This window comes from Halichoerus grypus, chromosome X (assembly GCF_964656455.1).
Source record: "Halichoerus grypus chromosome X, mHalGry1.hap1.1, whole genome shotgun sequence".
In the NCBI taxonomy this organism is placed as follows: Eukaryota; Metazoa; Chordata; class Mammalia; order Carnivora; family Phocidae; genus Halichoerus; species Halichoerus grypus.
The window spans coordinates 47,389,562-47,416,843 of record NC_135727.1 but is presented as its reverse complement, the minus strand read 5'-3'; the positions used below and the strand labels follow the sequence as shown (position 1 = coordinate 47,416,843).

At 40.7% G+C, this 27,282-nt stretch overlaps 1 protein-coding gene across 5 annotated transcripts in view; it reads right to left on the bottom strand.

Moving 5' to 3' along the window:
* Window positions 1-3,141: 3,141 nt before the first annotated feature.
* LOC118522285 (tRNA wybutosine-synthesizing protein 2 homolog) overlaps window positions 3,142-27,282 on the bottom strand; it is a 52,248-nt gene continuing 28,107 nt past the window's right edge. For 4 of the 5 annotated variants that reach the window (XR_013444788.1, XM_078065110.1, XM_078065113.1 and 1 more), the window contains one exon: window positions 14,681-19,052. The gene's annotated coding sequence lies outside the window, so the exon portion shown is untranslated. Of the gene's footprint in view, window positions 3,999-14,680; window positions 19,053-27,282 lie in introns of those variants that run through there. The other variant, XM_078065111.1, reaches the window with a different exon arrangement.

Genomic DNA, 27,282 nt, shown 5'->3' with positions numbered 1-27,282 from the left:
AGGGATAGAATATGACTCTAAAAATGAAAAATAAAAATGTTTTTTAAAAAAGGGATTGATAAGATGTTGGTTGAAAAAGGGAAAAAGAAAAATTCAAAAATAAAAAAAAGAAAGTTAAAAGAAATTAACTTTGAAAGACTAAAGAATCATGGGAAAAAAGCCATGAATTCTATGTGTAGTGTTCCCCTAATGCTGGAGTTCTGCCGTTCTCATTGATTGGTAAACTTGGTCTTGGTGGGCTGTTCTTGCTGGTCTTCTGGGGGAGGGGCCTGTTGCCGTGGTTCCCAAATGTCTTTGCCAGAGGCGGAATTGCCCCACCCTTTCTGGTTCGGGCTAAGTAATCTGCTTGGGTTTGCTCTTGGGAGCTTTTGTTCCCTGCAAGCTTTCCGTACAGCTTTGGAGGCGGAGAGTGAAAATGGCGGCCTCCCAATCTCCCCCCCGGAGGAGCCGAGAACTCAGGGCCCCACCCCTCGGTGAGCCCCCAGAGAAAAGCAGTCAGTCACTTCCATCTCCCCGGTCTCCGGCCGCACTCCGTGTTCACCTGCCCTGTGACCGAGCGTTTCTATCTCTGGCACCCAACCCCGTGTGGAGTCCCCAAACCCAGCAGATCCCTGTGGTGTGCTCCTGTGCCGCTCCTCCCAGGGGAGGAAGGGGAGTCTCCCTGGATCTGCCGCTTGTCGGGTCCCTGCTGGAGGAGCAGTGGCCCGACTGTGCCACGGATCACGGTCTATGGCAACCCCGAGCTGAGAGCCCACTCCTCGGCTCCGTCTCTGCAGCCGGCTTCCCTGCTCCAATACCTGGGAGCTCTGCCGCACTCAGGCACCCCCGGTCTTTCTGTGACCCCGAGGGTCCTGAGACCACACTGTCCCACAAGGGTTCCACCCCCCGCTTAGCCACCGGAGCGACGTCCCTCAGCGGAACCGACTTCTGAAAGTTCCGATTTTGTGCTCCGCGGCTCTATCACTTGCCAGAAGCGGCCGACGGAGGCCCCTCCCCCGCCGTCTATCCTCCCGAATATCGAATATCGCCTCAGATTCACTTCTCCGCACGTCCTACCTTCCAGAAAGTGGTCGCTTTTCTGTTCAGAGAGTTGCTGCTATTCTTTTCTTCGATCTCCTGTTGAGTTCGTAGGTGTTCAGAATGGTTTGATCCCTATCCAGCTGAATTCCTGAGACCAGATGAAATCCAGGTCTCCTACTCCTCCGCCATCTTGCTCCTCCCCGTCCCCCGCATACTAGTTTTTAAAGTGATGTGTGTACTTAGACTATTACAAGATTCTTTATGTATATATTCACCTTTACCAGGGAGTTTTATACTTTCCTATGGGTTTGTATTGTCGTTTATCATTCTTTAACCTCAACTTGAAGGAATCCCTTTAGTATTTCTTGTAGGGCAGATGTAGTGGTAATAAATTCCCTCAGCTTTTATCTAATAAAATCTTAATTTCTTCTTTATTTCTGAAGGACAGTTTTGCCAGATATAGTGTTCTAAGATAGCAGGGTTTTTTTCTTTCAGCACATTGAATATGCCATCCCACTTCCTTCTAGTGCAAGGTTTCTGCTGAGAAATACACTAATAATTTTAATAGGAGTTCATTTGGGTTTTTTGGTTTGTTTATTTTTGGGGTTTTTTTGTTTGTTTTTGAAATATTTGTTTTATTTTATTTTATTTTATTTTATTATGTTAGTCACCATACAGTACATCATTAGTTTTTGATGTAGTGTTCCATGATTCATTATATGTAATAAGTTGCTCTTGCTGCTTTCAAGATTCTTTTTGTCTGTGAATTTTGAGTTTGCTTAAATGTGTCCTGGTGTTCATCTCTTTATACTTACGCTAGTTGGAGTTTTATGAGGTTCTTGAATTTGTATGTTCCTTTCTCCTCAGATTTGGAGAATTTTCAGTCATTAGTTCTTCAAATAGATTCTCTGTCCCTTTTTCTCTTTCTGGAACTTCCATAATGCATATGTTGTTCTTCTTGATGGTGTCTCTTAGACCCTGTTCAGTTTTTTTCATTCTTTTTTTTTCTCCTCTGTCTCAGTAATTTTGAAGTCTTTCTTTGAATTCACTGACTCTTCTGACTGGTCAAGTCTACTGTTGAACTCCTCTAGTGACTTTTTCAGCTCAGTAATTGTATTTTTCAGTTCCTGAATTTTATGTTTCTTCTTCATAATTTCTAACTTTTTCTCGATATTCTAATTTACTTGTGAATTTTTCCCCCAGATTTTGTTTGCACTCTCTTTAAATTCATTGAGAATCCATATTATGGCAGTTATTTTGAATTTGTTGCCTGGTAATTCATGTATTTCTGTTATTCTAGGGATAGCTTCAGGATATTTAATTTGTTCCTTTGATTGAGCCATGTTTCCCTGTTTCTTTGTATACCTTGTTATATTCTATTGGGTCTTTGGCATTTGAAAAATCAGCCACCTCTCCCAGTCTTTGTGGTCTGGTTTTATATAGGGAAGACTTTCTCCAATCACGCAGCTAGAGATTAAGGAAACCTCCAAAGCTTTTTCTGGGAATACATTCTCTCTGGGCTTGTGTGTAAATTCCTAATGTAAGAGATTTGACAATTTCTATTCACAAGCTCCCTCCGGTGTCTGTTTGCGATACTGCAGGCCCTGTAATATTATACTAAGCCACAGTACTGGGGCACCATCTAGTGTCCCTTTGTGGTACTGCAGATGCTGGTGCTGTAATGCTTTGGAAGCCAAATGCTTCCAAACTGACGCCATTTTAGAGTCAAGGCAAGGCAAAAAAACAGTCTCTCAGGGAATTACCCCAAAAGTCAGAACACTGCATGTGTTTTCTACGCTTCTCTTTCCCTCCCAATGGAGAAGTAGGGGTTTGGGAGTTTTCTCTCAGTCATGCCTACTGTGCTGGGAGGAGGGGCTCTAGTGAGTGAGTACCACGAATTTTTCTACCAGGCTTTGATGCCGTGGGCTTCATGCTCACCTGGAGTGCTGGAACCTCTTAATTGGTGTCTTGATTTCTTACAAAGGCAATTGGTCCATGTACTGTAGTTAAGTTGGTGTTTTTTTGGGGGGGGAGGAGGTTCTAGGGCTTCCTATTCTGCTATCTTGCTGATGACACTACCCAGGAGTCTATTCTTTTTTAGAACAGATTTATTGAGTTATAATTCACACGCCACACAATTTACCCATTTAAAGTGTACAACTCAGTGGCTTTTACTATATTTACAGATATGGACAACTAGCACCACAGTCAATTTTGGAACATTTTCATCACCTCAAAAAGGAACCCTGTACAATTTAGCTACCCTCATCTTTCCAAACCCTAAGCAACTACTAATCTTCTCTGCCTATAGATTTCCCTAATCAGGATATTTTATATGAATTGAATCATATGAAATCACAATCTTTTAAGACTGACTTGTTTTGCTTAACATAATGTTTTTAAGCTTCAACCATGTAGCATATATCAATTCAGGATTATTTTTTATGGCTGAATAATATTCCATCATGTGGTTATACTACATACACAAAAAAAATTACAAATATCTCTCATGTAGTTTAAAAATACTCAACAAAATAACAAATCGGAAACCAAAAATGTATAAAATAATTAGATACCAGGACCAGTTTCTTCCAACTATGTAAGGTTTGTTCAATATTTAAATATCAATGTAATTCATTATAGTAACAGGCTAAAGAAAAAAAACTATCAATTCTTGAGAAAACACTTATATGTGAATTTCAATAAAGCTATTTTTTAAAGTCATAGTAAACTAGGAATAGACGGGAACTGTTATTTTGATGCATATTTTTACATCTATATTCATAAGGGATATTGTTTTGGACTTTTACATATTTTGTGAAGTGTTTGGCAACTTTTGGCATCAAGGTAATACTGGTCTCATAGAATAAAGCTGAAGCTGTTCCTCTATTTTTCGAAGAGTTTATATAAAATTGATGTTAATTCTTCTTTAAATGATGAGTAAAATTCACCAGTGAAGTGATATGGTCCTGGGGTTCCTGTTACAGGAATATTTTATTGATATAATTTAGATACCATAAAATCCAAACTCATAAAGTGTGCATTTGTGAATTAGTATGTTTACAGAGTTGTGCAACTATTACCACAATTAATTTTAAAACATATTCATCTCTTTTAAAAGAAAGTCTATACCATCTCCAAAGGCTAGTGAAACAAAAGCAAAAATGACCTTTTGGGACTTCATCAAGAGAAAAAGCTTCTGTACAGCAAAGGAAATGGTCAACAAAACAAAGAGGCAACCCACAGAATGGGAGAAGATATTTGCAAATGACACTACAGATGAAGGGCTGGTATCCAAGATCTATAAAGAACTTCTCAAACTCAACACCCAAAAAACAAGTAATCAAGTCAAAAAATGGGCAGAAGATATGAAAAGACACTTCTCTGAAGAAGACATACAAATGGCTAAAGGACACATGAAAAAATGTTCATCATTAGCCATCAGGGAAATTCAAATCAAAACCGCATTGAGATACCACCTTACACCAGTTAGAATGGCAAAAATTGATAAGGCAAGAAATAACAAATGTTGGAGAGGTTGTGGAGAAAGGGGAACCCTCTTTCACTATTGGTGGGAATGCAAGTTGGTACAGCCACTTTGGAAAACAGTGTGGAGGTGCCTCAAAAAATTAAAAATAGAGCTACCCTATGACCCAGCAATTGCACTCCTGGGTATTTACCCCAAAGACACAGACGTAGTGAAAAGAAGGGCCATATGCACCCCAATGTTCATAGCAGCAATGTCCGCAATAGCCAAACTGTGGAGAGCTGAGATGCCCTTCAACAGACGAATGGATAAAGAAGATGTGGTCCATATATACAATGGAATATTACTCAGCCATCAGAAAGGATGAATACCCAACTTTTACATCAACATGGAAGGGACTGGAGATTATGCTAAGTGAAATAAGTCAAGCAGAGAAAGTCAATTATCATATGGTTTCACTTATTTGTGGAACCTAAGGAATAGCATGGAGGACATTAGGAGAAGGAAGGGAAAAATGAAGGGGGGGAAATCGGAGGGAGAGATGAACCATGAGAGACTATGGACTCTGGGAAACAAACTGAGGGTTTTAGAGGGGAGGGGGGTGGGAGGTTCGGTTATCTCAGTGATGGGTATTAAGGAGGGCATGTACTGCATGGAGCACTGGGTGTTATTCGAAAACAATGAATCATGGATCATTGCATCAAAAACTAATGATGTATTGTATGGTGAGTAACATAATAAAAAAAATTAAAAAAAAAAGAAAGTCTATAGTGACTGGTATTCTCCTGCTCACCATGCTCCCCACTATATTCCTATGCAACCAATAATCTACTTTCTATCTATGTTTTTGCCTATTATGGGCATTTCATAGAAATGAAACTATAAAGTATATGGTCTTTTGTGACTTTTTTTTCATGTAGCATAATGTTAATGTTCATTCATGTTATATCATATATCAGTACTTCACTACTTTGAATGTCTGAATAATATTCCATTGTATGGAAATGTCACATTTGTTTATCCATTAATTGACATTTTTGGCTATTATCAGGAATGCGTCTATGAACACATGTATAATTTTTTGTGTGAACGTGTTTTCAATCCTCTTGGGTATACACCTAGGAGTGGAATTCCTCTATGTTAATTCAGTGCTTAACTTTTTGATGTTTTGTTTCACGTAGCAACTGCACCGTTTTCCATTCCTACTAGCAATGTATGAGGATTCCAATTTATCCATGTCTTCATCATTTGTTATTGTCTGTCTTTTTTTTTTTTAAGTAGGCTCCACAACCCCATGGAGCCCAACACAGGGCTTGAACTCACAATCCTGAGATCGAGAGCTGAGCTGAGATCAAGAGTCAGATGCTTACCTGACTGAGTCACCCAGGAGCCCCTATCTTTTTTATTATAGACATACTGCTGTGTGTGAAGTGGAATCTCATTGTTGTTTTGACTTGTATTTCTCTAACTGATGATGGTGAGCATCTTTTCAAGTGCTTATTGGTCATTTATATGTCTTCTTTGGAGAAATGTCTACTCAAATCCTTTGTCCATTTTTCAGTTGGATTGTAGGCCCTTTTTTTAAATGTAGTCTCCACACCCAGCATGGAGCCCAATGCAGAGCTTGAACTCACGACCCTGAGATCAAGACCTGAGCCAAAATCGAGTGTCGGACACTTAACTGACTAAGCCACCAGGTGCCCTGGGTTGTATGTCTTTTTGAGTTGAAAGAACTCTTAAATGAATGTTAAGAGTTCACACATTCTAGATACTAGACCCTAATCAGACATATAATGCAAATATTTTCTCCTTTTGGTGGATTTGCTTTTCATTTTATTGAAAACAAATTTTTAATAAAATTTCATTTTATTAAATAGTGTCATTTGAAGCAAAGAAATTCTTTTAATTTTGGTAAAGCATAATTTATATTTTCTTTTGTTGTTTTTCCTTTAGGTATCATATCTAAAAAGCCATGACCTAATTTAAGTACAAGAAGATGTGCACTTATGACTTTTTAAAATTTTTATTTTAATTCCAGTATAGTTAATATACAGTGTTATATTAGTTTCATGTGTACAATATAGTGATTCAACAATTCCATACATCACCCAGTGCTCATCACAAGTGCACTCCTTAATCCCCACCACCTATTTCACCATCAGGGGAATGTAAATCAAAACTACAATGAAATATCACCTCATACCTGTCAGAATGGCTAAAATCAAAAACACAAGAAACAAATGTTGGTGAGGATGTGGAGAAAAAGGAAACCTCTTGCACTGCTGGTGGGAACGCAAACTGGTGCAGCCACTGTGGAAAACAGTATGAAGCTTCCTCAAAAATTTAAAAATAAAACTACCCTACAATCCAGTAAATGCACTACTGGGTATTTACCAAAAAAATACAAAAACACCTATGCCTTCTTGTAATAATTTTACAGGTCCAGTTCTTACATACAGGTCTTGGATACACTGAGTTAATTTACATATATAGTGTGAGACAGGGGTATACTTTTCCCAGCAAGATTTGTTGACAAGACTGTTCTTTTTCCATTGAATTGTCTTGGCATCTTTATTGAAAATCAAAAGACATACTGGTTTATTTCTGGACTCTCAATTATACTCCACTGATCTATATAACTATCTTCATGACAGTATCACACTGCTCTGATTACAGTAGCTTTGTAGTAAATTATGAAACAGGGAAATGAGTCCTCCAACTTTGTTGCTCTTTTTCAAGATTTTTTTAGCTCTTATGGGTTCCTTGAATTTCCATATGAATTTTAAGATCAGATTGCCAATGTTAGGGAAAAACAGGCATCTGAAATTCTGGTAGAGATTACATTGAATCTGTAGACCATTTTGGGTAAAGTTTTCAATTACCATCTTAACAATATTAAACCCTCTGATCTATAAACATAAATATCTTTCCATTTATTTAATTTCATCCAATGTTTTGTAATTTTCAATGTACAAGCCATGTATTTCCTTGCTTATTCCTAATACTTCTTTTTGATGCTATTGTAAATAAAATTATTTTATTTAATTCATTTTTGGATTGTTAATTGCTAGTATATAGAAATATAACTGATTTTTATATTGATCTTGTATCCTGCAATGTTTCTGAATCATTTATTAGTTCTAATAGTTTTGTGTGTGTAGATTCCTTAGGCTTTCTTATATAGAAAATTATGTCTTCTGGAAGTAAATATAGTTTTACTTCTTTCCTTCTGACCTGGATGTTTTTATCCTTGTTTGTTTCAGGTTTAATAAGGCATAACTGACAAATAAAAATTGTATATATTTAAGGTATACAATGTGATGTTTTGATAAATGTTTACATTGTGAAATGACCACTACAGTCAAGTTAATTACCATATCCATGTGGTGAGAACACCTCTTAGCAAATCTCAAGTTTATAATACAGTATTTCTAACTAGTCATTACGCTATACATTAGATCTCTAGGACTTATTTATCACACATAACTGAAACTTTGTACCCTTTTCCCATCTCCCCATTCCCCTTCACCCCAGCCCCTGGCAACAACCATTCTATTCTCTGTTATGAATTTGACTGTTTTAGATTCTGTATTGTATTAGTCAGGGTTCTCCAGAGAAACAGAACCAATAGGATGGATGGACTGATATAGAGCCACAGATATAGATACAGCTATATAGATGAGGGGACTTACTATACAAATTAGCTCATGTGATTATGGAGGCCAAGAAATCCCAAGATCTGCCATTTGCAAGCTGGAGAACTAGGAAAGCTGGTGGTGTAATTCAGTCTGAATCCAAGAGCCTGAGAAATGAGGGGCCAATGGTGTAAGTTCTGGTCTGAGTCTAAAGGCCCAAGAGCCAGAGGTGCCAATCTACAAGGAAAGAAGGATGTTCCAACTCAAGCAAAGAGTAAATTTGCCCTTCCTCTGACTGTTCTATTTAGGCCCTCAATGGATTGGATGATGCCCACCCACATTAGTGAGGGTGGTCTTTACTCAGTCTACCAATTCAAATGTTAATTACTCTGGAAACATCCTCATAGACACACTCAGAAATAATGTTTTACCAACTGAGTATCCTGTAGCCCAGTCAAGATATATAAAACTAACGTAAGTCCACCACCTGTCAACCTGGCACCAATACGTATCTCCTTAAACTATACTTAATCTCCAAATAAAGACAATAACAAGGTCATACATAATTCTACCTAACATGATACCGCTCTCCTGCATATAACTGAAAATGTATTAATCCCTTCTCCAGAAGATGAGGTAGAGTCCTTGAGTGGTGTTTACCCTTCTGATAACCTGTAACTTAAATACTATGATGTAAAATTAGCAATACTTAAAAACTGATGTAAGGTCAATTCATGACAAGGGAATAAGAAACAAAGATATTTGCTTAATTTACGTGTATATATGTACACAAACGTATTTATGACAAAATGAGGAAATATTCAAGAGAATTACAGTCCTCATTTCTGTAACTGGTCATGTGGTTGTAGGTGGTATTTATAACTACCTTCTTCTAATACCCATTCTGTATTCCTTTTGCCTTCAATGAACACCTACCTCAGCTGGTCATTGTTCTTTATCTGGCACGGTGGTAACCCTTTCATTCCTGAAGGGTGTGGGCCGTTAGTAGTCCTGCCTGGATTGGTTTGTTGTAGTTTTCCATTGACTTTATTTTTTTTATGAAATAATATTTATTACCAATGTTTACAACAATATGCATACAGAATATAACGTAATCAGAAAATTCAGAAGAAGACAGCAAAAAATCCCACACATCCACCAACTAGCCTTATTAAATTTTAACTTTTCCTTGTTTGCCTCAAATCCATTCTTTAACCAAAAAAAAATTGCATATAAAAACGAAGCCCCGTGTGTTCTGATATCATTCCCTCCCTCTATCCTTCCTCCCCAGAAGTAACCACTATTCTATCCTGAATTTTTTTATCAGCTTCATACATATTTTAATACTTGTACTGTAGAATGACTGCATCTACGAACAGTATATTAAAATTCACCAGACTTACTACTGTTTCTCACATGATTTTAAACTTTATCTAAATATTGGGCTTTAAGTAACCTTCTTTAATTTGTGGGGTTTTATTAACATATAATGTATTATTTGTTTCAGGGGTACAGGTCTGTGATTCTTCAGTCTTACACAATACACAGCACTCACCACATCACATGCCCTCCTTAATGTCCACCACCTAGCCAGTCCATCCTCCCACCCACCTCCACTCCAGCAACCCTCAGTTTGTTTCCTGAGATTAAGAGTCTCTTATGGTTTGTCTCCCTCTCTGGTTTCACTGTGTTTCATTTTTTCCTCTCTTCCCCTATGATCCTCTGCCTTCCATTGACTTTAATCACAAGGCACGGTAATACTAAGAGACATCCTAAGAGACCGACTGTATTCCAGACATACTTTTCCTAAATTCCATTGTGTAGCAGTAATCCAATTTCCCCTCGATAATCAGGAACAATCACCCCAGGCAATGCCATAACTCCTTTGCCTGTTGATTCAGAGGTATGAGGGGCCCAAAGTGGCCGGGGGGCTGTCTTAACTTCCAGCTCAATGGAATCATTGTTGTGTCTCCCAATAGAAGCTTTTCTCCATCTGGCACCAAGACCTCTAGGCCATTAGAACATAATACCATGAGAACAGGAAGCAAAAATTTTGATAGTTTGTCACTGTGATAATAGTGAGTGGTGCACTTTCATTTCTACCCCTTGATTCCTGGACCTGTGAATCCTGGCTATTGGAAAAAGAGCACCATATATTGGACACTTATTCAGAACGTATACAATTTTCTGGAGAACCTTGCCTTGGGCCTGCAAGGTATTGCCACCTAGCTGGTACTATAACTAAATCTTAAAAAGGTCATTCCATTGTTAAATTAAGCAGGTTGCTTCAAGGTGATAGGGCATATAGTAAGACCAGTGAATTCCTTAAGCATGAGCCCATTGTCATACTTCTTTTGCTGTGAAGTGAGTTCCTCAATCTACAGGCAATGCTCTGTGTAATACCACAATGGTGGATAAGGCATTCCTTAAGTCCACAGATGGTAAGTTTTGGAGGAAGCATGGCATACAGGGTAGGCAAATCTGTATCTAGTATGTCTATCCTAGTAAGGACAAATGCTGCCCCCTCCATGATGGGAGCAGTCTAATGTAATCAACCTGCCACCAGGTAGCTGGCTGATTATACCAGGGAATGATACCATATCAAGGGCTCAGTTTTTTGGTCTCTACTGTTGCAGATGGCACACTCAGTGTTGGCCATAGCCATGTTGGGCTTGGTAAGTGGAAGTCCATGTGGCTGAGCTTATGTATAACTACCATCCTGCCACCATGGCCATTTTGTTCATGAGTCCACTGGGCAATGACAGAAGTGGCTGGTAAAAGAGGTGAATGGTACCCACAGAAGGGGCCATCCTACCCACTTGATCATTCAAATATTCCTCTGGTGAGGTAACCAAACCTTTGGTGAGCATTCACACAGGATAGAAATATCTTCACATCTTTTTCCCATTCAGAGAGGTCTATCCACTCTTCCCCAAATTTCTTTTGTCACCAATTTTTTAATCATGTTCTTTCCAAGTCCCTGACCATTGGCCCATGAACTGGTATATAATCACACATCTGGTCATATGTCTTTCCAACATAAGTGAACATTCAGAGGTACTACCTGAACTTCTGCCCCCTAGAAGGATTTCCCTTCATCAGTGTCATTCAGGGATATCCCAGAGAGGGGCCACAGTGCTGCAGCTGTCCACTTTTGAGTGGTACCTGCAAACCATGTAGAACCATCTGTAAGCCAGGCCCAAGTCTTTTCTTCCTGCCAATTGATTGTAAGGAACTCCCACATGGAGCAATAGATGGCAGGCTGGGAGGGAGAATGCAGTGTAGCAGGAGTGGGGACCATGGGCATTTGGGCCACTTCTTCATGTAACTTGTGTCTTTAGCGCCCATTTGGGCCTGATCACATATATACTGCTTCCAATTGATGATGGAGTGTTGTTTTGCATGCCCAGCTTTAAGGCTTGCTGGGTCAGACAACACTCAGTTCATGAAAGGCAGCTCAGGTCACATGGTAACTTGGTGGCCCATGGTCAAGCCCATGGTCAGTCTCAGGCCCAGTAGCAGGCCTAGAGCAGTTTCTCAAAAGGATAGTTATTTCCAGATGATGGCAGGCTCTTGCTCCAAAATCCTAAAGGACTACACTGCAATTCACCTATAGAAGTCTACCAAAGTCTTCAAACACCATCTCTGTCACTAACACTTCAAGCACCACTGGATCTTCTGGATCACATGGCCCAAGTGCAGTACACCTTGCTCAGCAGCCTGGACTGCTGCAGAGCCTTCTCTTGTTCTGGATTTCAGTCAAAGCTAGCAACTTTCCAGGTCACTCAGTAAACAGACTGGAGTAACACACCCAAATGAAGAATATGTTCCTTCCAAAATTCAAAGAGGCCCACTAGGCACTGTGCCTCTTTCTTGGTTGTAAAAGTGACCAAATACAATCTATCCTTCACCTTAGAGGTCTCAACGTTGGTGGCCCACACCCCTGGATCCCTAGAAATTTCAGATAGAAGACCCCTGAATTTTAGTTCAATTTATTTCCCACCCTCTGACACACAACTGTATCACCAATAAGTCTGTATTAGTTACTAATTCTCACTCACTAGGTCCAATCAGCATAATGTCATCAATACAATAAAACAGTGTGACATCCTGTGGAAGGGAAAGGCAATCATATTCCCTGTAAACTAAATCACGACATAGAGCTAGACAGCTGATACACCCCTGAAGTAGGACAGTGAAGGTATATTGCTGGTCTTGCCAGCTAAAAACAGACTGCTTCTGTTGGGCCTTGTGGACAGGTATGGAGAAAAAAAGTGCATCTGCCAAATCAATAGGTGCATACCATGTACCACATAATCTGTTAATTTGCTCAAGCAATAAAACCACATCTGGTACACCACTTGCAACTGCAGTCACTACCTAATTAGGCTTAAAATAATCCATTGTCATTCCCCACCTGTCTTCCGCATAGACCAAATAGAAGAGTTGAAGGGGGATGTAGAAATCACCACTCCAGCATCTTTCAAATCCTCAATGGTGGCACTGATCTCTGCAATCCCTCCAGGAATGTGGGTTTTTCTTAAATTTATTATTGAAGTATTTTTGATTTATTATTTTCCTAGGTAGAGGCTGTTCTAATGGCTTCTACTTGGTCTTTCCCACCATTAATAGCTCTCACTCCACAGATCAGGAAACCAATATGGGGATTCTGCCAGCTGTTATGTGTGTCTATTCCAGTTATACATTCTCAAACTGAAAAATAATCACAGAATGGGTTTGAGGACCCACTGGACTCCCTGTGAGATAGACCTGAGCTAAAACTCCATTGATCACCTGACATCCATAAGCCCATACTCTGACTGCAGGGCTGCAGAGATGTTTCAGGTCTCCTAGAATCAGTGTTGGTTCAAATCCACTGTCCAGTAGTCCTTGAAAGGTCTGATTATTTCCTTAATGTACAGTTACCTTGGTAAAAGGCTGTCCTTTTGTACAATAGAGTAACAGTATAAATTCTCAATAGGGCATTGGGGTTTTTCCTCAAGCGAACTGGCCTCCCCTTCATTCAAAGGGTTCTGGGCCTGCAAACTGTCTCAAGTGTGGGAATTTATTGAGAAACTGTGACTCTTGGTTTTTAGGATTTGAGTTAGACTTTATTCACGTGACCTAAAACTTTTCTGTTTATACAGATCAAGTAAGAATCTAGTAGGTTCCCTATTTATTTCACTGTTTAGAACACCCAATAACTAGCCAATGCCATAAGTCTGCATGAATCAGAAAAATCTTGCTGCTTTGACTCTATTGCCCATTACAATAACCACACCCACCTTCCCTTTGGTGTTTGAGTGCCACCACTTGGCCCCTGCCATCCCAGGATCCAATTACTCCCATTGCCTTTAGGTTTTCCAACTGAGTGGCTGTGGCTCCCACTGCAAGGTCTGGCCTACAGAGAAGAGCAATTACAGAGCTCTTTAGGGATGCTAGGGTTCCACTCACAAAATTATTTCTCAAAGTATTAGTGAAAGGTATGTCTTCTGGACCCTCCCAGTATGGATGAGTACATCTTAAATGACAAATCCACTCTAACAGTCCAATCTCTCTAAGCCTCTCAACTCCTTCCTCTACATTAAACCAAGGGAGATGGGACATTTCCAATTCACATAAGGTGGGCCATCTTTTGGTCCATATTTCAGCCAACCAACCATTTAAAGCCCTAATTTCCCAAGCTACATTACATGCAGAATCCCTGCTTAGTGAGCTGTTGGAGAAAGTCATTGAGAGGATGTGACCACTGGTTGACCTGTGAGATGGACCCAAGAAATCAGACGCATAAAGATTTTAACTAATTGGAGAAGACTTTTAAGATTTGTATTTACCCTTGATGAATAATCTTATGGAAACTGTACACTAAATTTTGGGTAAGAAAGCTTCAATGGCAGTTGGTATTTTAAAACTTCATCTGTTTCTTTGTCAATCACAACATTCTCCACTTTGTTCTCAATTTCCCAGTGATTCCACCTCTTAATGTCTCAATCAGGCTTTGTCACAAGCACTCAAACTTTAAGCCATGGCAGTTTGTGTCCTCCTAGCTGTGGAAAGGTCTCCACTTCTTATCCTGCTCTCCCACCTACCTTGTCTGCTAGCCCCAAAGTTAGCTGAGTAGAGGATAACTCTGGATAACATCCTTCTCTAACTCGGCTTTCTGCCAACTTTCTAACTGGAGCTTCAGTCTCTAATTGGGCTGAACTGCCTACAGTAGAAACCAACTCAACATAGAAGTCATCCATTTCCTTTCTTTGCTGCGATGCACTATGCAGTTTCTCAAACAAGCGCATCAAAACAATCAGCATTTTCAGGGGTCTCTGTACTTAAGCAGTGATCAAGCATCTAACATACAAGCTACCCCTCCCCACAGAGAGGTTGATGGCCAACTCAGGACTCCCACCCCCCCCCCCCCCGCCAGATGCCTCTTTCCCAAGACACATTTATCCAGTCTCCTGGCTGGCTGACCAGCTGTTTATTCACAAATGGGCCCCATACACAGAGGGCTAGGAGAGAACAAAGAAAGACCACTCCAGGCTGATATGTAACCGTTTTAATAAGCAAGGGAACTTATATATAAGACTTGTCCTGGGCAGCCACAAGATGAATAAATCTCTGCATCCAACCACCAGAGCCTTACGAGTTTATATAGTTAACTAGATTCAGTCATATATTCCTTCCAGATGGGCTCAGCAACACATTGCTCTCTCAAGGCTGCATCCTTGAAAACAGCTTCCACTGTGAGAATGGTGGACAGAATGTACATTCCAACAATAGGGAGGAGGTAAATGAGCCTCTGATTGCCCAGGTCCAGCTTGTGGGTCAACTGGCAGTCACGCCCTCTCAATGACCTCCTCCTATAATAATTCTAGTTATTTTAGAAATGATGTTACAGTGGGATGCCTGGCTGGCTCAGCAAGAAGAACATGCAACTCTTGATTTCGGGGTCATGAGTTCAAGCCCCACATTGGGTGTAGAGATTAAAGGAATCAATTTTTTTAAAAATGATGTCACAGAAATAATCAAATTCCCTTGTCAAATGCATTATAATGAACTCTCATCAGATTTTTATGCACAGCCATTTTTAAGTCTTTTGTCATTTGCAGACAGTTATTGTTTTACTCTGATGCTTTGCAAAAATGTTCCTGCAAAACTACTTCATCTTTAAGGAGATTCATGGAAAAGGCTCTGACAAGTAAAGGTTTCTGATAACTAAGATCATATCCTTAACTAAGAATTACAGAACTCTAATGAAAAAAACCGACGAACTCACTAAACTGCTAACAAAAGATCAAGATCAAGAATTATATGGGACTAGAGAATGATTGTAATTTTTATGACTTTTTGTTTAAAACAGTTAGTTCTTTGTGTGTGTGTGTGTGTTTTACACATTTAAGATAAAACTTTTTCTCTTTTCTCTTAGGCTATTAGCCATTTGCTAACATATACCTTCGTCAATAATGATAAACAATTACTCTTTTTCTCCCCACCTGATCTCTCCAGAATTCAGAAACTCTTAGTGATTATTCTTATATCCATGATGATATAGTTATTTCCTTAAGTTCAATGAGAACCTGTTCTCCTTGTAACAGGACACAATTGGGAACATTGGTTACGTTACCAGGGTTTTGACTAGAATGCCATATTCAAAAATGTGCATAGAATCAGATATGACTAGACAGCATTAAGGAACACATTACCATGGTAAGAATTTCCCTTCCTACCAAGGGATGGGTTGAAAATATATCCCATCAACCCACCTCTGAGATACTCAACACCATGAAAGTGTATAAAGGTATGGAATCACAGGAGACACCCATTGCCCAGATTCTCACCATGGATCAATGTGCTATGCTGCTGAGAATACCATGCCCCACCATGCCTGGGAAAGGTGTTAACTACTGGAGTTTGCAATGGGACATCCCACCAGGATGGGTAGATTACTTTGCACCCCTATTTCACGGAGAACTATTCAATCTCCACTGGAATCCCATTCATTGCCCTGCTGCAAGCCAGACCAACTGAAACACAATATACCTGCAATGGAACATGCATCATTAAAAGAGGGGTAAAGGCGGGAATTCTGCTCTGGCAGATCCCACCCCCAGTCTATCTCATCACACCTGCCAATCCTGCCTCCCACAGCCAACATGTATGGTATGCACAACCAGGTTAAATTCCTAAAGCTGCACCCACATTAACATCTGAGGTTCAGGCCACAAGTGTAATTCTTATAGAAGGGGAAGACCTTCCCATACAAGTTCCCACTAAATATCTGTCTTTTTAACCTTAGATTTCTGCTTATAGGATCCAGTCAGTGGATGAGCACATTCTGTTTTCTACCAATACAATCATTTGGCCACTGTCTGTATACCCTCCACTGGCCTGGAGGACATTATAGCACACATAGAAGCCCTCACTAAATTCACCCAATAAGACTTAAATGATAGACAGCAAACCTATATTTATTGAACACTGAAATATCTGTAATAAGAAAAACTGTCCTCCAAAATAGGATGGTCTTGGGACCTTATTACTGCCTCACAAGGAGGCATCTATGCCATTATCAAAACAGAACATTGTATGTTCATACCTGATAACTCTGCTAATGTATCATCTTTATTAAATCACATGAGGACACAAGTGAATGTCTGAGCGATCCAACCCCTAGCCTAGGGGACTTAAGAAATCAATGGTTTGGATCATGGTGCTCTTGGTAGAAAAAAGATGTTACCACGAGCTGTACCTGAACAATCAGAGGCTCCTTACCCCCATCCCTGTCCTTCGGATATATGTTCTGCCCACCATTCCCACACTAGATGCCACTTCAAGGATGCAGCCTTGAGATGAGACCATCTGGACTGTGTACGTGACTGAATCCCATTAAGAACTCCACATAAACTTTTAAGATTCTAGTGGATGGGTACAGAGATCCACTCCTCTTGCAGCCACCCAAGACAAGCCTCATATGGAAGTTCCCTTGCTTATTAAAACTGCCTCCTGCCAAACTAGGGCCGTCTGCTGCTTCAGTCTCTCCATGCCCCTGGTATATGGGAGCCAGTTCCAAATTTCACCCAGGAAACTCCCAAGGCTCGAACCAACATGAGTCCATATCAATAAATTTGGCCTGATCCAACTTTATGTTCTTTCCACCATTATCCCATACTCTGAGTACACATTCCCTCAATTTCACTGGATTTAGGCATGTATAAATTTGGAGTAGAGTGCACCTCCCCATGGATCACACTTTATACCACATCTTTAGAGGCCTGCTGGGACTTGAGTCTAGTTACAGAAGCAGTGAGAGATGATAAGAATGGATCCTGAGAAGTCTCAGTATTGTCTTGCATGGTAACTACCTATAGGGAAGCCATTACCATTTCCTCAAGCAATGCAGTGTTAATCCCCATAGACAGGTGGAGGGGCCCATACTGCTGTGAGTAGGGAGGTGGCTGCTACTGAGGGTAGGGAGGCCACTTCTGCTATAGTTGAGGGAAATACTTTTCCTGGGGCTGGGCAGGTCAATTCTGCTGGGGGTGGGGAGGCTGCTTCCACTGGGAGTGGGAAGACCTCTTCCACTAGCAAAGAAGATTCTTCGGTATTTAGAAGCTCAATGTCCCTAGCCTCATCAAGATCTTCCTACACATCCTCATCCCAATTTACAGAATCCCATTCTCTCCCAATCAATGCCCTTAGTTTAACAGAAGATATCCTGCAAGGTTGAGAGTTAAACTTATGTTGTAAACTCAGCCAGTTACAAGGTGAGATTTTGTATTTGATTTTCAGCCATTTCAACCCTGCAGCTATGAGGTAAGACTCTCCTTCAAGGCATACATAACACTCTTAGGTCATTTATGTGGCACTTGAGCTGGGAATTAAAAGTCCTGACCTCATTCTTTTCTTTCACCACTCTGTCCAGCAACATTAGGAGCAACCAACCAATGTCATTACATACCTTAGTTTAAAAAAAAAAATGTTGAAAAGTATCATATTCTGAGTCACTTAGCTCCTTGCTTCTTATGAGTGGTTGATTAGGAGTATCCGATGCAGAGACTCTGCATATCTCTATGAACAGTTTCCACCATGGACTATCAGTGTTCTCTTTCAAATGGAAATAGTCATTAGTGTCTTTAAATCTAATCAGATTAGAGAGACAATTCCAGAAACAACAGAACCAAATCAGAAAACATCCTTAAATTTCTATTCCTCGGGGCACCTGGGTGGCTCAGTTGGTTAAGCTTCTGCCTTTGGCTCAGGTCATGATCCCAGTGTCCTGGGATGGAGCCCCGCATCGGGCTCCCTGCTCAGCGGGGAGCCTGCTTCTCCCTCTCCCACTCCCCCTGCTTGTGTTCCCTCTCTCACTGTGTTTCTCTCTGTCAAAAAATAAATAAAAATCTTAAAAAAAAATTTCTATTCCTCTAGAACCACTCTTGGTACCAAAATCTGTACTGGTCAAGATTCGGCCAGAAACAGAATAAAATGCATACAGATAATGACACAGGGAGAGAGACAGACAGAGAGGAAGGGAGAAAGGAAGAGAAAGAAGAGAAAAGAAGAGAGAAGAGAGATTTATTACAGGAATTGGATCACACAGTCATGGAGGCTGAAAAAACCTACTTTTGGATATATGCACCCCCATCTTCATTACAGCATTCCTTACAATAGCCAAGACATGAAAGCCACCTAAGTGTCCACCAATGGATAAAGAAAATGTGGTAAATACAGAGCAATTCCTCCTGAAGGAGAACCAAGGGCTGACTGAACAGCAAAACAAAGGATAAAGGGACCACACAGAGAATGGCAGGAGAGATGGGGGCACAGACACGTTAACAATGAAAATCCCACCCCCGATGCTGCAGACTGCAGGGGAGAGGGTCGGTACTGTGGAAGCAGGAGCAGATTCAGTTGCCCTGGAACAGAGACAAAAGATGCAATTTAAAAAGACAGCAGCAATGAAAAGGAACTAAGCCTCCTCCAAATGGTGGGGGGCCGTTGGAACTCTCTTAGGTGGGGGCTAGCCAGCACCACCTTTTACATCCCCCCTCCACCTTTTAAGTGCAGACAGAAGCAGGGTCCAGGTGCCCTAGTGGGCCCACTGCCATAACAAATCCCCACGCCCCTAGAATACACCAGCCCCAGACACCTTGGAACACAGGGAAAAGAAAAAAAAAAAAAAAAAGCTGTGGTTTCAAAGAGCAACTGAGGGACGCCTGGGTGGCTCAGTCGGTTAAGCGTCTGCCTTCGGCTCAGGTCATGATCCTAGGGTCCTGAGATCGAGCCCCGTGTCAGGCTCCCTGTTCAGTGGGGCGTCTGCTTCTCCCTCTCCCACTCCCCCTGCTTGTGTGTGCTCTCTAAGGAAATAAAATCTTTAAAAAATAATAAAAGAGCAACTGAAATATCAAGGAACAAGTCCTAAAACTCAAACAGCAGGGGAGCCACAGCAACTCTCTGAAATCAAAGGGACTGGTGGCACCACTGTTTCCATTCCCCCTCCACCTTCACAGTGAAGATGGGAACAAGGTCTAGGCACCCGAGCCACCTGCTGCCTCAACAAGCAGTGGCCCCTAGCCAGCACCAGCCCCAGCTTACCCCCAAGGTGGCCCCACTGCCTCAAACCACCCTGAGCACTGGCCATCCCACCAAGACCATCCCAGCAGGACACACACTGGGACACTCCCCGACAGTGACCACCACAGCTACAGCCAACTGACCAAGGTGACACAAGTACAAAGAATCCTAGAACATCCGGGCCCATACCTAATTCAGCTCCAGACAACCTGCCAGGTCAATCACTGCGTGAAGCACCGTGAAACCTCCCAGCCCACACCCACCTCAGCTCCCATTACCCACCAGGGCCCCCATTCATCGAACATCACAAAGCCTCCCAGGCTACAGCCACTTCAGCTCCAACCATCCTGCCAGTGTGTCCCATGTAAGTACCATGAAAGCACTCAGCCTGCACTCACACTTTGGATCTTGTGATCTTGCCAGTGTCCACTGTGTGGCGCACCCCAGGACCCCATGGTCCATGCCCGCTTCAGCTCCAGATGCCCTGTTAGGGCACCCACTGAGTGGAATGCCCCAGGATCCCCAGGCTGCACCCACTACAGCTCCAGCCACCCAGCCAAAGCAACCAGGTACACATAATCTATACAGGGGATGTCCCCACACAAGACCACTCCTTCAATTCTAGAAGTAGCTAGTCTGCATAATTCACAGAAAACAACACAAAAACTCAGGGGCGCCTGGGTGGCTCAGATGGTTAAGCATCTGCCTTTGGCTCAGGTCATGATTCTGGGGTCCTGGGATTGAGCCCCACATCGGGCTCCCTGCTGAGAAGGGAGCCTGCTTCTCCCTCTCCCTCTGCCTCTGCCTGCCACTCCCCCGGCTTGTACTCTCTCTCTAATAGAAAAGTTAAAAAAAAAAAAAAAGAAAAAAAACCACAAAAAGTCAAACAAAATAAGGAGAGAGAGGAATATGCTCTGATAGAACAAAATAAAACCTCAGAAAAAGAACGAAATGAAATGGAGATAAGCAATCTACCTGATAAAAAGTTCACAGTAATGGCCATAAAGAAATTCACTGGACGTGAAAGAAGAGTAGATGAACTCGGTGAGAATTTCCACAGAGAGAGAAAATATAAAAAGAACCAATCACACCTGAAAAATATAACTGAGATGAAAAATACACCAGAGGAAATCAATAGCAGATTAAAAGATAAGGGGGAACAGGAGGTGCCTGGGTGGTTCAGTCGGTTAAGTCTCTGCCTTCAGCTCAGGTCTTGATCTCAGAGTCCTGGGATTGAGCCCCACATCAGGTTCTCCACTCAGCGGTGAGTCTGCTTCTCCCTCTCCCTCTGTGATCTCTCTCACTTTCGCTCTCTCTCAAATAAATAAATAAAATCTTTTAAAAAAATAAAAGATAAAGAGGAACAGATTAGTGATCTAGAGGCTGGGTAGTGGAAACCACCCAAGCAACACTACAAAAAAAGAAAAGAATTTTAAAAAACAAGGATAGATTAAGGGACTTCTGGGAAACATCAAGCATACTAACATTCACATCACAGGGGTCCCAGAAGGAGAAGATAGAAAGGGGCAAAAAAACTTAACTTGAAGAAATAATAGCTAAAATTTCCCTAACCTAGGGAAGAAAACAGATATCCATATCCCAGAAGCAGAGATGCTCAAATAAGATGAATCCAAGGAGATCCACACCAAGACATGTAATTATGAAAAATATCAAAACTAAAACATGAGAAAATCTTGAAAAACTCAAGAGAAAAGAAAACTTATATACAAGGATATCCCACAAGGTTATCAACTGATTTTTCAGCAGAAAGTTCGCTGGTCAGAAGGGAATAACATGATATATTCAAAGTGCTGAAAAGAAAGAACCTACAACCCAGAATACTCTACCCAGCAAGGTTATCCTTAAGAATTGAAAGAGAGAGGGTGCCTGGGTGGCTCATTCGGTTACACGTCTGCCTTCGGCTCAGGTCATGATCCCAGGGTCCTGGGATCAAGTCCCACATCAGGCTCCCTGCTCAGCGGGGAGTCTGCTTCTGCCTCTCCTTCTACCCCTCCTCCCTGCTGGTGCTCTCTCTCTCTCAAATAAATAAATAAAATCTTAAAAAAAAGAATTGAAAGAGAAAGAGTTACCCAGAAAAACAAGAGTTAAAGGAGTTCATCACCACTAAACTTTCATTATAAAAACTGTTAAAGGGACTTCTTTAAGCAGAAAACAAAAGGCAATAATTAGAAGTAAAATTATGAAAGAAAAAAGATTCACAAGTAAAAGCATACATACAGGAAGGATGATAGATCAATCAATTATAAAACTAGTATGAAGAGTAAAAGACAAAAGTAATAAAATCAATTATACCTAAAAAAATCAGGTAAGGGACTCACAAAATAAAAAGATATAAAATATAACATCATATACATAAAACGTGGAGGGGGAGTAAAAAATGAAACAGACTCTTAACTATAGAAAACAAAGCTATGGTTACCAGAGGAGGATGGGGGATGGGTGAAATAGGTGATGGGGATTAAGGAGTGCACTTGTCGTGATGAGCACCAGGTGATGTATGGAATTTATGAATCACTATATTATACACCTGAAACTAATATAATATGTATGTTAACTATCCTGGAATTAAAATTTTTTTAAATGAAGTTCATTTAAAATGTGTTCAAATTTAAAGAACCATCAACTTACTACAGAATATTATAAACTCAGGATATCATATATAAACCTCATTATAACCACAAACCAAAACCTATAATAGATATGCAAAAAAACAGAAAGGAATCCAAGTGTACCACTAAAGAAACTCATCAATCACAAGGGAAAAGAGTAAGAGAAGGTACAGAGAAGAACAACAAAACATCCAGAAAAGAGGGAATAAAATGGCATAACTACATACCTATCAATAATTACTTTAAATGTAAATGTTTTAAGTACTCCACTAAAAAAAAAAATAGGGTTACTGAATGAAAAAAAAAGCAAGATCCATCTATAAGATGCCTAGAAAAGACTTCAAACTGAACAACACATAATAGACTGAAAGTGAAAGGATGTAAAAACAATTCTGTGCAAATGGTAGTGAGGAAAAAATTGTACAGCTAGCAATACTTAGATCAGACAAAACAGACTTTAAAACAAAGACTAAGAGGATGGGAAGATGGTGGAGTAGGAGGGCTCTAAGCTTGCCTCCTCCCACGGATACTAGATAACACTCATATTAGTGTAAATAACCCAGAAAATGACACAAAGACTAACAGAACAGATTCCACAACTAAAGACAGAGAAGAAGCTTCATAGAAAAAGGGAGGAAGGGAGGAGACACAGTCTGGGAGTGAAACGGACTGTGGAAGTCCACAGTCGGAAGGGAGCTGGGGGCACAGAGAAGAGCAAGAAACAGAATGTAACACTGTGGAGTACACTCAGGGAAGAAGAATCCCCATAATACATGGTTTTGAAAGGAAGAGGGGCCAAATTTCATAAGTTGTTACAATGAGCGAGACTAAAGACCTGGAATTTTTTTTTTAAGATTTTTTATTTATTTATTTGAGAGAGAGACAGACAGACAGAGATAGCAACAGAGATCAAGAGCAAGTGGGGAGGAGAGGGAGAAGCAGGCTCCCCGCTGAGCAGGGAGCCCAACGCGGGGCTCGATCCCAGGACCTGGGATCATGACCTGAGCCGAAGGCAGATACTTAACCGACTGAGCCACCCAGGCGCCCCTAAAGACCTGGAATGTTAAAAATCAGTGAGCTCTGCTCTAGAAGCGCACAGAGGATAAGAAGCTGAGCCTCACCCTTAAAGAAACAGCATGACAAAGAACCTGCAGAGCTACAGCCTATGGGGCACATGGAAGGGAGAGTGATTTATCTCAGAGCTTGTGCTGGAGAAGCAGGGATCACAAGGAGACCCCTGGAGAAACAAAGGAGCGGGAAGGTGCCATGTACATTCCTCGCCCCTCAGCATAAACACACAGCCACCTACAGGAACCAGTGTGGTGCCAACACTCCTCCCTAACTTGCTTACACAAACCCTGCCCCCTCAACTGACAGATCCACCCTTTTGAGTCATGCTGGCCTCAATCTCTTGCTAAAGGGCCCCTCCCAGAAGACAAAGACAAACACTGTCAGTCTCCCATCCCACATCTCTGTGGGGCCTCAATTCTGGTGACGGCTACAACAGCAACTGCCACTACAGTACCAGGCCCTACTGAAGCCTGAGGCATGCCTTGTTAAGGCTGCACACATGACCCACATGTGCAGATCCCCCTAGCCAGCCCAGTCCCAGCAGCGGGTCTCATTTCAAAAGCAGAACAGCGTGTAACTTGTTAAAATGAACCCAACACAAGCCAGGGACAAAACACGACTCACAACAAAGACAGCCACTGCACACAACTTGACTGAATGAAAACGTGTCCAGGACAAAACAGGGAACACACAACACATATAGGAGACACCACTGAGATGCCAGGTCCTGGGGGACAGGGACATTGCACTGTGGGGCACTACAGGACCTCTTCTTTGTAAGGCCATTATCTTCAAGAGCAGGAGACATAGGTGACTTGCCTAACACAAAGAAACAGACACAGAGAGTTACACAAAATGAGGAGACACAGGAATATGTCCCAAATGAAAGAACAGGAGAAAAAAAAAAAACACAGCAAGGAACCTAAGCAAAACAGATATAAGTAGTACGCCTGATAGAGAGTTTAAAGTAATGATCATATACTCACTGGACTTTAGAAAAGAGTGGAGGACATCAGTGAGACCCTTAATGAACAGACAAAAAAGAGCCAATCCGAGATGAAGAACATAATAAATGAAATTAAAAATGGGAGGGTCCTGGGATCAAGCCCTGCATCGGGCTCCCTGCTCAGCGAGAAGCCTGCTTCTCCCTCTCCCACTCCCCCTGCTTGTGTTCCCTCTCTCGCTGTGTCTCTGTCAAATAAATAAATAAAATCTTAAAAATAAATCAAATCAAATAAAAAATAAGACAATAATGCCCACTCTTGCCAGTTTTATTAAACATAATAGTGGAAATCCTAGCAGTAGCAATCATAAAAAACAACAAAAAGCATCCAAATTGGTAAGGAAGAAGTTAAACAGTCACTATCTGCAGATAACATGATACTATATAGAGAAAACCCTAAACACTCCACCAAAAAACTATTAGAACTAATAAATGAATTCAGTAAAGGTGACAGACACAAAATTAATATAAAGAAATCTGCACCATTTCCACACACTAATAATGAATCAGCAGAAAGAGAATTAAGAAAACAACCCCATTTACAACTGCACCAAAAAGAATAAAATACCTAGGAATAAATTTAACCAAGAAGGTAAAAGACCAGTACTCTGAGAATTATAAAACACTGATGTAAGAAATTGAAAAGAAGGGGCGCCTGGGTGGCTCAGTCGTTAAGCGTCTGCCTTCGGCTCAGGTCATGGTCCCAGGGTCCTGGGATCGAGCCCCGCATCGGGCTCCCTGCTCCACAGGAAGCCTGCTTCTCCCTCTCCCACTCCCCCTGCTTGTGTTCCCTCTCTTGCTGTATCTCTCTCTGTCAAATAAATAAAATCTTTAAAAGAAAAATTGAAAAGAACACAAACAAATGGAAAGATATACATGCTCATGGATCAGAACAATTAATATTGTTAAAATGTCCATACTACCCAAAGTAATCCTCAGATTCAATACAATCCCTATCAAAACATCAATAGTATTTTTCACAGAACTAGAAAAAATAATGGTGAAATTTATATGGAACCACAAAAGATGCCAAATAGCCAAAGCAATCTTGAGAAAGAACAAGAAAGTTGGAGGTATACAATGCCAGATTTCAAGATATACTACAAAGCTAAAATGATCAAAACAGTATGGCACTGGTACAAAACAGACATATAGATCAATAGAACAGAACAGAGAGCCCAGAAATAAACCCACACTTATATAGTTCAATCAATCTATGACAAATGAGGCAAGAATACATAATGGCAGAAAAGACAGTCTATCCAATAAATGGTACTGGGAAAACTGGACAGCTACATGTAAAAGAATAAAACTAGACCACTTTCTTATAAAGCCAAAACGGATTAAAGACCTAAATGTGAAACCTGACACCATAAAACTCCAAAAAGAAAATGTATCAACATTTTTCTGGACAGTCCTCCTCAGGCAAGGGAAACAAAAGCAAAAATAAACTATTAGGACTACACCAAAAAGAAAGCTTTTGCACAACAAAAAAGCCATCAACAAACAAAAAGGATATCTACTGAAGATATTTGTAAATGACAGATCTGATAAGGGGTTAATATCCAAAAACATAGAGAACTTTATTCAAGTCATCACCAAAAAACCCCAAACAATCCAATTTAAAAATGGACAGAGGACCTTAATGGACATCTTCCCAAAGAAGACATACAGATGGCCAACAGACACATAAAAAGATGCTCCATATCACTAATCATCAGGGAAATGCAATCAAAACCACAATGAGATATCACTTACACCTGTTAGAATGGCTAGTATGAAGACAAGAAATAACAAATGTTTGCAAGGATGTGGAGAAAAGAGAACACTTGCACTACTGGTGGGAAGTAAACTGGTGCAACTACTGTGGAAAACAGTATGGAGGTTCCTCAAAATATTAAAAATAGAAATATCATATGATGCAATAATTCCACTACTGGATATTTACCCAAAGAAAATGAGAACACTAATTCCAAAAGACACATATGCCCCTATGTTTATTGTAGCATTATTTACAATATTCAAGGTATGGAAGCGATCTATGTGTCCGTCAATAGATGAATGGATAAAAGAGATGTAACATATATATACACAACAGAATATTACTCAGCCATAAGAAAGAATGAGATCTTGCCATGTGCAACAACATGGATTGACCTAGAGGGTATTATGCTAGGTGAGAGACATCAGAGAAGACAAAAACCGTATAATTTCACTTATATGTGGAATGTAAAAAACAAATGCATGAAGAAAACAGAGACAGAACTGTAAGTACAAAGAACAAACTCATGTTTGCCAAAGGGGAGGAGTTTGGGGAGATGTGTGAAATAGGTGAAGAGGATTCAGAGTTACAAACTTCCAGTCATAAAACTGATAAGTCACAGGAATGAAAAGTATAGCATTGGGAATATAGTCAATAATACTGTAATAACATTGTATGGTGACAGATGGAGAGGGTAACTACACTTTATCACATACAGAATTGTTTAATCACTGCTGTACATCTGAAACTAATACACTGTACATCAAATATGGTTCAAAAAAAGGGAAAGAAAATATGGTATATATGTACAATGGAATGTAATTCAGGCATAAAAAAAGGAAATCTTGCCACTTGGGACACCATGGATGGACCTTGAGGGCATTATGCTAAGTGAAGTAAGTCAGACCGAAGAAGACAAATACCATATGATCTCACTTACGTGTGGGATCTGGGGGAGGTGGAAACAAACTCATAGAGAACAGATTGGTGGTTGTCAGAGGTGGAGGTGGGCAGTGGACAAAATGGGTGAAGGGGGTCAAAAGGTACAAACTTTCAGTTTTAAAATAAATAAGTCATCGGATATAAGTATAGTATGGTGACTACAG